Below are 12284 nucleotides of genomic sequence, written 5' to 3'. Positions count from 1 at the left end.
GCAACGCTGCCGAAACTGAAATAAACAAGAACCTTCCCGCTCGGTGCTCGAAGCGGAACTGTGACGATGAAGGACACACAACACCCAGTCCCCTGCCGGGAGTCGAACACGGGCCCCCTTGCGTGGAACAGCCTGGCATAAAGAGCCTCCCTTTGCTAGAAAAAGTGCACGGTGATTAATGGTTTTAATGTAACCCATCTTCCGAATGTTTTGAGCGTTTGAAAAAGGGACGAAGGGCAGATTGGAGATGTCATGTTCAGGGCGACGCGCAGCATCAACAGCGGCGAAAACATTGAAAAATTCCGGGATTCGGTACGGAAGACCTTCGGTTGTGAATTTCTGTGGTTGTAGATTTTGTAATAATCGCCAAGGAAAGACTTTGACCGATCTTGCATCAACGACTCCAGATGAGGCAAATTTTTCCAAAACTGGTGATCAAAAACCTGAGGCATGAACATAAAGACTCTGAAATGAACATTTGTGGTGACACTCTGAAAACCTTCGAAAAGTACATTAATTCATGGAAAATTAATCATGTGTGCTGAATCGTTGTGTGCCAAGTGTAGCACTATTTGGCCAATTTGGCCGACGGTTCTTACGTTGCCGCTTGGTAGCGTGTCATGCACGCTCTGGCCGAGGAAGCAGGTAGATGCCGCGCAGAGTGCAGATAGGGGGATTGTGAGCGGCGTAGAAATCGTCGGATGCTGTTTAACGCTTGTCGCCGATGATGCGTTGTCTATAGCAAAGTAGCAGCGTCTGACGATAGTAACGATTTGCAGAATAACCTCCAGAGAATTAATGAATGTTGCAGGCTCTGACAGTTGACCCTGAACGTAAATAAAAGTAACATATTGCGCATACTTAGGAAAAGAAATCCACTACTGCACAGCTATACTATTGTTTACGAAACGTTGCAAACAAAATCTACTGTAGAATATCTAGGAGTAACTATTCAGAGCGACCTTAAATGAGAAGACCCTATAAAACAAATAGTGGGGATAGCATATGCCACACTCAGATTCAAGGGAACAGTCTTAAGGAAATTCAACTCATCCACGAAGGAAGTGGTATATAAGGCGCTTGTTCGACCGACTCTTGAGTATCGTTCATCTGTCTGGGATCCATACCAGGTAGGAATAAAAGAAAAGACGCAGAAGATCCAACGAAGAGCGGCACGTTTCGTCACGTGATCGATTAGCTGGCGCGAGAGGGCTACAGAGATACTCAACAATCTCCTTTGGCAGACGTGACAAAAGAGGCGCTGTGCATCAAAGACAGACTTACTATTGAAATTGTGAGAGAGCGCTTGGCGAGAAGAGTCGGACATCACATTACTTCCCCTCATATACGTATCGCGTAGTGACCACGAGGAGAAAATTCTAGAAATTAAAGCCAATACGGAGGCCTACCGACAATGATTTTTCCCAAACGCTATTCGCGAGTGGAACAGGGTTGGAGAGTTCACTTAGTGGTACAAAAAGTACCTTCCACCACACACAATTAGGTGGCTCGCGGAGTATGATGCAGACAGGTGTATAGAAGGTAGGAGACGAGGTATTGGAGGAGTTAAAGCTGTGAGGGCGGAGTGTGAGTCGTGCTTGGTTAGCTCGGTAGAGCATTTGCCCTCGAAAAGCAAAGGTCCCGAGTGTACAGATAGAGTTACGAATGACGACGGTTCTGGTAGGCTGCAAGACGAGAGCGGGTTTGTTGATGAGAGGTCGCCCGCACGCACAGTGGTAGTGTGGGTCTGCTTAGCTGAGCAGAGGTGAGGCGCCGCTGCCTGTGCCTCATGGATACTGGTCTTAGTGCGGTGCTTGTCCTTGCACGAGAGACACACGTACTTAGGCTAGTTACGTGATTTGTATACAGTTAGCTGTGACAAGCAGCACGATATACTTCACAGGTATTGTGATCTTGTGTTTGCTAAATTCGGTGTTTTCTGACTACGATCCACAAACAGTGCTTCGTTACAGTGTGTTAATGCTGGTGATATTTGGGTGTCTGCCCACAGTGTACTATGTTTCCTACATGGGACACAGATCTGACTGTATGCTATCGGTTGGGCAATAGGTTTGCTAGATGTTTAAATATGTGTATGTTCTGATTTAAGATGATGTTATTCTGGGCGTGAGAACGATAAGTAGCTCATGCTATTGACAAAATGGTTCAAATAGCTTTGAGCACTATGGGACTTAACTTCTGAGGTCATCAGTACCCTAAAACTTAGACCTACTTAAACCTAACTAACCTAAGGGCATCACACACATCCATGCCCGAGGTAGGATTCGAACTTGCGTCCGTAGCGGTCGCGCAGTTCCAGACTGTAGTGCCTAGAACCGCTCGGCCACTCCGGCCGGCTGCTGTTGACAGAACAAGACATGGTTGTTTTCTAATACTAAACTGTTTAACGTTAGTTCCTATGGCATTATCTCATATCTCGTATTTGCAGATGTGGACTGAAGTTCGCGTGCCAAGGTGCATGCCTCTGGCAGTGTATTCTAACGGTGGACAGCCCATGAGCCTATAAAAATGGATGCCATTGTTATTAAATGTTTCGCACAAACTGCACAGTCACGTTAACGTGACCACCTGTCGAAGGACTGAACAGCAAACTTTTGCATAGCGGACCGCTGCAAATCCTGTAGAAGCAAGTCAGTCCGGTAAGTGCCGAGGTGGGGCCCTGCCGTCGAATTGCCGTGGCCAGCTGCTCTAGGTTTTAGATTGAGGATCCACGGCGCGAGCAGCCTGATCAAGGTTGTCCCACAAATTCTCCATTGGGTTCAAATCTGCGGAGATTCTTCGAACAAGCAGATAAACTGCGAGCTGTGTGACAATATGCATTGTCCTGCTGGTAAAATGCCATCTTGCCTAGGAGTCAAGAACAGCATTTAGGGGTGGACATGGTCCCCTAGGATAGATGCATTCCTCTGATGATCCGTTCTGCCCTTCAGAACGAAGACGTCATTTTAGGAAATGCCCCCCAGAAAGGACTCTTCCGCCAACGATGTTTGATTTCAGGTGTATCACGCTGTCGTGCCAACGACCATCTGTCCGATGGAACATAAAACGTGATTCATCTGGAAAGGCCACCTGCCGCCAATCAGTGGACGTCAAGTTGCGGTACTGGATCGCGAACTCCAGCCTTCGTCGCCGATGAACAGCAGTCAACATGGATGCTTAAACCGTGTGCCTGTTGCTGAAGACCATGCGCAGCAACGTCCTTTGAACTATCGTTGGGGAGACACTGTTCGAAGCCCCTTGGTTCATTTGGGCGATCAGTTGCTCAACAGTTGCACGTCTATTCGTCCATACACAACTCCGCAGCCGTCGGTCACCAATGTCGTCTATGACCCGTTGTACACCACAGTTGTCTCAGCGACACTTTTGGATAGCCCCATTTTGCCATGCACGGTATACTTTAACCACAGCGACACGCGAAAAATTCACAAACTTAGCCGTTTCTGAAACACTTCCACTCTTGGCCCAAACACCAGTAATCATACTCTTAGGCCATCAGAAAAATTGCTTTTTCTCCCCATTACGACAACGATTGCACTATCTTCCCGATACGTTTTACATACCCTCCACTGCTAGTGCTGCCACCTGACGTCTGTGAAAGGTTACTGCATGCTGACGTCGAATATAGTTTGGGGGGGGGGGGTCACAATAATGGACCGTTTGGTATTTGTGGAATATACCTGATCTACTGCACTCCATATATTTCTAAGGTCCTTTGAACAGGCCTATTTTCTTACGTTGCCCTCGTTTTAATTGTTGGCGTGGACTCATCTAAATTTCATTTGATCTAAGCCTTTGATTACCAATTTGCTGCTGTGGTTAAATCATCATTTTAGAAGCATTCCTGATATGAATCTTATGATTGTAGCCATTGGTTCCGATCAAGTCCAATCAATATTTCTACAGTGCCATTGGGTTGATGTTATAAATAAATGTATAGCTGTTGTATTGTTAAACCAAACTCAACGCCCAACGGCACGTAGGAGTTGATGTTTACTTGTGACCCGGAAACTAAGCGCCAGTCAATGCTCTGGAAGATGTTCGATACACCTGAACTAAAGAAGGCTAGAAAGCCAAAATCAAAACTCAAAGCAGTAATGATCGTGTTTTAGATCACCGTGGGATTGTGTACTGGAATTGGTTGTCTGATGCTCGAAGTATTAATAAGGAGTATTATCTTAACGTCCTATCTAGGCTCCTGCGAACGAGTAAGGAGAAAGCGACCAGATTTGTGGAGAAACAAGTCATGGATTTTGCATCAGTACAACGCCCCGGACCACAATGTATTGGTTGTCTAATCTTTGTCGGGTAAGCGCATTGGATCTCTCTGTTCGAACATCGACCTTAATCATCAGATCTTATTTCGTAGCCGGCCGCGGTGGTCGTGCGGTTCTAGGCGCTCCAGTCCGGAGCCGCGCTGCTGCTACGGTCGCAGGTTCGAATCCTGCCTCGGACATGAATGTGTGTGATGTCCTTAGGTTAGTTAGGTTTAATTAGTTCTAACTTCTAGGAGACTGATGACCACAGCAGTTGAGTCCCATAGTGCTCAGCAACATTTGAACCATTTTTTTTTCTTATTTCGTATGACATTTCTCTGCTCCTGACAGTGAAATACATACTGAAAGGAATGAGTTTTGAGACATCTGAAGACGTGAAAGGAAAAGCGACGGAGACCGCGATAATATCAAAGGTTGATTTCAACAGTGGAAAATTCGCATAAGACTCGTGCAGGGGAGTATTTTGAACGGAATAATTTAATAGTTGTGAAGAAATAAATATAATGAATTTTATATCATTAGTCCGTTTATTTCTTAGCCGAAGCTTGTACACGCACGCATACACACACACACACACACACACACACACACACACACACACACACACGCACACACACACAAACACACCTAAGATAGCGAGTGGTACATACGTGCAAGAAAGAACACCTATTACAAGCACAAAGGATGAAAACAAGGAAATACCAGAAATGAAATAGGAGATCAATAAAGGCAAGCTACGTTGTACAGGTAAGATAATATTTGCCAAACGAATGAGATACTGTTCTGAAATACTTACTTAATCGAACTACACATGAAAAGTACCGAGAGCTTAGTTTGATCAATTTTCAATCGATGTCCTATATACCAGTGCACTAATAATGAATCTACAGTGCAGCATACCTCATCCTGCACTAATAATGAATCTACAGTGCAGCATACCTCATCCTGTCTGCCATGAAGAGCTGCTATGGCATATGCAGCACTTTGGTGCTCTTATCGCCATACCTGTAACTTACTTTTTTTCGGACTAGAAAGGTCTGCCACTTAACCCTTCCAGAGCTGAGTAACCCAATAATCTGCTGCAGTGCGGGGGACGCAGCGACAAATGAGCAGCGTCTGCGTCCCATGAGGTGTGGTGAGGCGACGTAGGGGGTGGGTTACCTGCAGAGCAGGCTCGTTAGGGGCGCAGCTAGCTTAACGACTTTAGAACCGCCCCCTAACGGCCACTACGCGCTCAACTGATCGAATTAATTTTCGAGTCGACCGTGCGCGCCCAGGGCGTGCTGCACCCTTCCATGTCCGACAACGTGCGCTCCCCACCCATAGCAGAAGGCAGGCCTGCAAACTAGGCCACACCCCTGCGCGCGATGCGCCTCTGCCGGTTCCTGATTTGCTGCCGGCTCTGGAGGATATCATATTTCCTACTGGCCCAGTACACTGGCTGGTGCTCCGCTAAACCATATACCGAGCGTGGCATGTAATTTGCAGTCCCGAGACTACACCACAAATAGCGTTGCAGGAACTGTATAATTCAGCAGCTAACACGTGTAAAGTGAGAATTTACAACAGTTCAGATCTTAGTTTTCGTATATATCTCGAAACTCACTAATAGAATCAAAGTGCAAATGCGAAACGATAGAGGTGACCCTTTTTTCTAAAATTGTTCAGTGCCGTTGTGTTCTCTGTGCTCTGTTTCCTATCGCTAGACTTGTTCCAAGTGTCACATCATGGATAACACGTTTCAGACATTCCGTAATACGAGGGCTGTTTGGAAAGTAAGGTCCGACCGGTCGCAAAATGAAAAACACAGTGAAAATAATTTTTTTTTTATTCCCAACAGTTGGCTACACCTTCCAGCTACCTCTCTAAATAGCCGCCGCTCCGACTTCGACGTTTGTCGTGGCGTTGTACAAACTTTTCCAGTACCCTCGACACAGGAAGCAGCTGCCTGTGCTTTCCGCCAATTCTCTACACTGGTCTGCCTTTCGTTGTTTGTCTCAAAATGTCGTCTTCGTAGCCAGCGGTTCATGTGAGCAAAGATGAACGACGGATGGAGCCAATTAAGGGCTGTATTGTGGATGATCAAACACTACCCATCGAAAATGCTGCACGAACGTCTTCATTGCCCCTGCAGAATGCTGCTGAAAATTATCTTGAGGAAAGAAATGCATGACATTTATGTTATGAGGGGTGCATAGCTTCAGGAGAAATGTCTCACCAGATCCACATACTTGGCCGGAGCCACTGTTGTTTTAGGCATGTCTATGTCATCACTTCGCTCTCACAACTGAAAAGAGAGATGTGAAGCGATCGACAGGATCGCTAAAAACACCGCCCAACACATATGTGCAAAGTTCAATCGGATTTTCACAGTGGTTTTGATTTCGCCCCTAATCGGAAATTACTTTCCGAATATGCCTCATACAAGGTGGTTGCCCGTGCAGAGAGTAAACTTTTCTCAGGCGTTCCAAGTTCTATGTGTAAAAGTTGTTCCGCAAGATTTACGCTTGGTTCTTGTGTCTGATAAAGATAAGAACCAATTCAATGTAATTCCAATGCATGCACCTGACTTCTCTGGTCTTAAGTACGGATCTTAAACATTGTTGTCAATGCAGGCGTGTAAGATCTCCAAATGCAATGTGATCAAAGTGTGTCCTACGCACCCATCTCCAATAGATAAATCTTACTTTGGAAAGGAAGGATAGAAAAATATAAACAGGAGGGAAGACCATGGGAAATTATATACTTCATCCAAAAAAAGCAGCCGTGTTCATCAGATGCGAAACAGAAAGACATGTTGATGATGTTGCCAGTTCCTCAACAGCATATGGACCTTTACTTTGCAACATCCGATTCCAGGAATGCAACAGTGGAACTATGCAAGAAACAGTAAGCTAACTGAGGAATTTTTCTACATGAATAAAATTTCGTTGTCACTTTACAAGACAAAAATGTAGAAGAAATCAGACTACATTTTGTTGACTACAGTTCTACTCGTTACAATGTTACTGCTGTATTTCTGTGCTCCTGTTTTAAATGGAGTAACTACTTTCTTATTGGAACTTAGAACCCGTCAGTTCCTGGTATCATACTTAGATGGTTCTTAATACATTATTTATTATTGGTTCCTACCAAGTCTTCAAATGAAGCGCTTGCGAAACGGTTTAAATTCACTGTGTGGCACTGTACGGCTTTATCTTCTATTTTGAAAGATACGTATGGGCCTGAAGGTGCACTGTGGAATGCCGAAACTGGTTGTCTTCAAAATAAAATAGCATCTTAGTTACACGGCTGTTGGAGAGGATCACTGGTATTGACAGTCACTTAACCAGCTGAGGTCCCCTGTACGTGATGGATCAACAGAGATAAATCAAAGAGGTTCTCGACAGTTAAACTGCTGGGGAACTCATGCTCCACATGTACAGCGTGATTCAGTTGCCCCTGTCGATGTCACTTTATGCAACCCCATTTTACAGAACAATGTTGGGCAGGTCATTCTGAAGATGTGAAGTACGTTGACAAAATATCGTAGAATAACTGATAAAGTATACGAAAATATCTTAGAACTGTTGTGCAAAGTCCGCAGCTCGTGGTCGTGCGTAGCGTTCTCGCTTCCCGCGCCCGGGTTCCCGGGTTCGATTCCCGGCGGGGTCAGGGATTTTCTCTGCCTCGTGATGACTGGGTGTTGTGTGATGTTCTTAGGTTAGTTAGGTTTAAGTAGTTCTAAGTTCTAGGGGACTGATGACCATAGATGTTAAGTCCCATACTGCTCAGAGCCATCTTGTTGTGCAAATTTTGTTTATGAAACTTTAGCACATTAACGCTGCGAGTTGTGCAATAACCATTTCATCGGGTTATATACCAGAGACTTGTTACTTTGTGCATCTCATTTTGATATCTCCTTTTAATTTTGTTGTTTCCCTTCGTGAAACACGTTGCGTAAGGCAACGTTTGTGAACCATTTTACGAAAAATTAAGTACTACGAACGGAATAAACTTACAGAGACATTCAATACGTCTATGGCTACTCCGCTAATTACAGAAAGAAACATTTGGAGACACTGGGATAAGTGTGGCAGAACTAAGGTATATCTTGAACGCAAAATATCGTGCCTCTCACGGTCAATCCTCACTTGTATTTGTTACAGTGTGACACAATTTGCTAACAGTCGTCAAAAGTTCTGAGAGGGAACTTACGTTTATTACGTGTTTGTCACCTATCTGAATACCGATCCTGATACAGACGTTGCATAAAACGACGACGATAGGAGCAGTCGGCTCCGTTGTCGTCGAAGGAGAAGTCTTCTAAGATGGCAGACAGCGTCAAGTTCTTCTTCAGTTTCTCCTACACGATTGATATTTCGACCCCTCTGGTAGGACCTTCTTCAGGCTCTACTGGTGTTCGCAGTTAGCTACAATGCAATTTTTAGGCGTATCCACAAAGCATCGGTGGTGGTTACAGAAGGAACTGAACGAACAAGTTGTCGACCGAACATATACCAGCAATGGGTGAGACGTCAGTCAAAGGTGCAAGTCAGAGAAGCAGTAGCATTCATCGTTCTTGGAGGAATGGAAGAAGACTTTCTCATACCTCGTGACAAACACACTCTGACGAAAGGAAACGAAGAGAAATCTGATAAACAAATTTAAATGCCCTCATTAGAAGGGCATAACGATTTAAGACGAAGTACGATAAAGGAAATGCAAAGAAGTTGATAGGAACGGAAGAAATTCTGTAACTGAACGCCACACGAAAGGGCTATAAAATTATCAATGAAAAAAAATACTTAAAGGATACTCAATAGAAAGTGAAATAAAGAAAAACAAAAATGCTGCGGGAAAAATATGGAGAAATCGAACAAGAAACGGTCGTAGGTAAGACAGACTAACACGTAGAAAAGTCATAATACCTACGAATTTAACATAAAACGTGACAACATTAACAATGCAAAAGTAATTCAAGTACAAATACAAGAGAAAAAACTAATAAGAGTAGGTAGAAAGAGTAAGCTGAGGGACTCTGTGAGGCGGAGAGCCCGTCTTCTATTAAGACAGAAGAAGGAACGGTAGCTGATTTACGGGGCAGGGTGAATACAGTATTAGTCATAATTTCACGAAGCTTTGGACTAGAGAGCAAACAAATCCGAAGGTACAGTTAATACTCCTCCACATTTCTAAAATGATTGGAGTAAGTGACAACAGAAAAGTTATTCAAAGGACTTTCAGAACGATATCAACCACTCAATCTCGAAAATAACAAAAACCGGTAAATACGAGAATTATTGCATAATTAGCTAGACAGCACCTGCATCCACGTTGTGGATATGAGTAATATGCAGAAGAATGATAAAGAAAATTTATTATGTGTCAGATGACAATTATCTTCGCTTTAGAAGATATAAAAACACCAGAGAGGGAGTCTGACATTAGTTTTAGTAATGGAAGAAAGACATATGAACAATTAGTGCAAATACATAATGATTTTTTAAACCAGAAAATACTGCAAGATGTTTCATATCTTCAAAAAATAAATGTCTAGAGTAAAAAACGGGCAATACATAAAGTGTACAAGCCCCAACAGGGAACAATATGATCGTAAGGGTCGAGGGAAGTGCTCGGATTAAAATGGGTCTGTTGCATAGATGCAATATTCTTCTTCTATTATTCAACCTGTTTACTGAAGGGTGGAGGAAGATGTTAAAAGAGAAATTCGGCAATGAGCCTAAGGATTAGGCTAAAAGTAAATCCACCATAAAATTTATTGGTGATCATGGTATCGTAAGACAAAATGAAGCACAATTACAGGACCTGTTAAGGGGAATGAACGGCCTGCTGGGCCCAAAACATAGTTGAGAATAACCAAAAAGTATTTTAGTGTAGTAGCAGTGAGAGTAGTGGATCAAGAAGTTGAAGGAATTCTGCTACCTATGAAGCAACGACGAGTGAAGAAGTAGAACCTTCCTCGCTAAGAAAAATCTGCAGTTATCAGATTTAGACCTTAATTCGAGGTAGAAATGTCTGAGAATGTACGTATGGGGCACAGCACTGGAAAGTGAATTACGGATTAAAAGGTCTGAAAGTACACAATGGAAGACTTTGGGATTCAGTGTTGCTGAACAATGCTGAAACTCGACTGCAAGGTTTGCAGCAGAATAGTCATGGAAAAGGAGAGAGTGATATGAAATGAGGTAAGATAATAAAGCATAGATTACATGGTACTACGGGTATTCATTTATAATGAAAAACATTAGAGGGAGTCATATATGGTGAAAGTTATAGTGGAAAGCAGAGACTGGAATAAATACACACAATTTAATGAGGAATTTGAGTGTGATACTCTGAGGTGAAGACGATGCCGCAGAGAAAATCTTGGCGGGCAGCAGTGCATCGGAGAAAGAACAGAAGTCACAATAAATAATGGGTATTTCATCGACATTTCACGTAAATTATGATGTTTCACTAATGTAGCACAGCGGCTGTTAATGTTATAACGGAATACGCAAAATGAATGTCACTAAGCAACGGTTAACCATGAATAATGTTCAATTTATTAAGCTAGCTATAAATGGTAACCAGTTCTATTTGGAAGAGCTTAACATACGGTAACAATATTGAAACGATGCATGAAAATCAGTTACGATGGCTGAGATGACAAAAGTTTTGAATAAAGATAAGGTACCAGAGGAAGATTCAGTAGCTGTTCAAATGTGGAAAATTGCAGCTGCTGGAACGGACAAGAAGATCGTGTAGAAAACCGAAGCTTAAATTTATAATCACTTGTAGAAGAATGAGAGCCAAAAGTGTTTACATAACGTTTGTAAACATAACTTCAAATAGCACATGATTCGATTGTACCAGAAAAAGTTATCAGGGGATGCAGGAAAAGAATGGAAGTAGAATGAATTTAAAAAACGAATCCAGACAAGTGCGAGTAGGACTTACACATCAAGATGTGGTTTGATGCGGCCCGCCACGAATTCCTCTCCTGTGCCAACCTCTTCATCTCAGAGTAGCACTTGCGTCCTACGGCCACAATTATTTGCTGGATGTATTCCAATCTCTGTCTTCCTCTACAGTTTTTACCCTCTACAGCTCCCTTTAGTACCACGGAAGTCACTCCCTGATGTCTTAACACATGTGTTATCGTCCAGTCCCTTCTCCTTGTCGGTGTTTGCGACATATTCCGTTCCTCTCCGATTCTGCGAAGGACCTCCTCGTTCCAATTAACTTTCAACATTCGTCTGTAGCATCACATCTCGAATGCTTCTAATCTCTTCTGTTCCAGTTTTCCCACAGTTCATGATGCACTAGCATGCAGCGCTGTGCTTCAAACGTACATACACAGAAATTTCTTCCTGAAATTGAGACCCACGTTTGATACTAGTAGTCTTCTCCTGGCCAGGAATGACCTTTTTGTCAGTGCTTTTGATGTCCTCCTTGTTCGTCCGTCATTGGTTATTTTGATGCCTAGGTAGCAGAATTCCGTGACTTCATCTACTTCGTGATCATTAGTCCTGTTGTTAAGTTACTCATTTCTGCTACTTCTCATTACTTTTGACTTTCTTCTATTTACTCTGTACTTATTAGACTGTTCATTCCACTCCATATAATTCTTCTTCACTTTCATTAGGGACAGCAATGTCATCAGCGAATCGTATCACTGATATCCTCTCACCTTGAATTTTAATTCCATTCCCGAACCTCCTTTTTATTTCATTCATTGTTTCTTCGATGTACACACTGAACAGTAGGAGCGAAACACTACATCGCTGTCCTACGCCATTTTCAATTCGAGCACTTCATTCCTGGTCGCCCACTCTTCACTCTTGCATATATTGTATTAACCGTCACTCCCTATACTTTACCCACATTTTTCTCAGAATTCCGAACATATTACACAATTGTACATTGTGAACGCTTTTTCCGGGTCGAGAAATCCTATGAACGTGTCTTGATTTTTTTAGTCTTGCTTCCTTTATCAACCGCAAC

This window comes from Schistocerca piceifrons, chromosome 2, assembly GCF_021461385.2.
Source record: "Schistocerca piceifrons isolate TAMUIC-IGC-003096 chromosome 2, iqSchPice1.1, whole genome shotgun sequence".
In the NCBI taxonomy this organism is placed as follows: Eukaryota; Metazoa; Arthropoda; class Insecta; order Orthoptera; family Acrididae; genus Schistocerca; species Schistocerca piceifrons.
Note: the sequence above shows the minus strand (reverse complement) of the source record.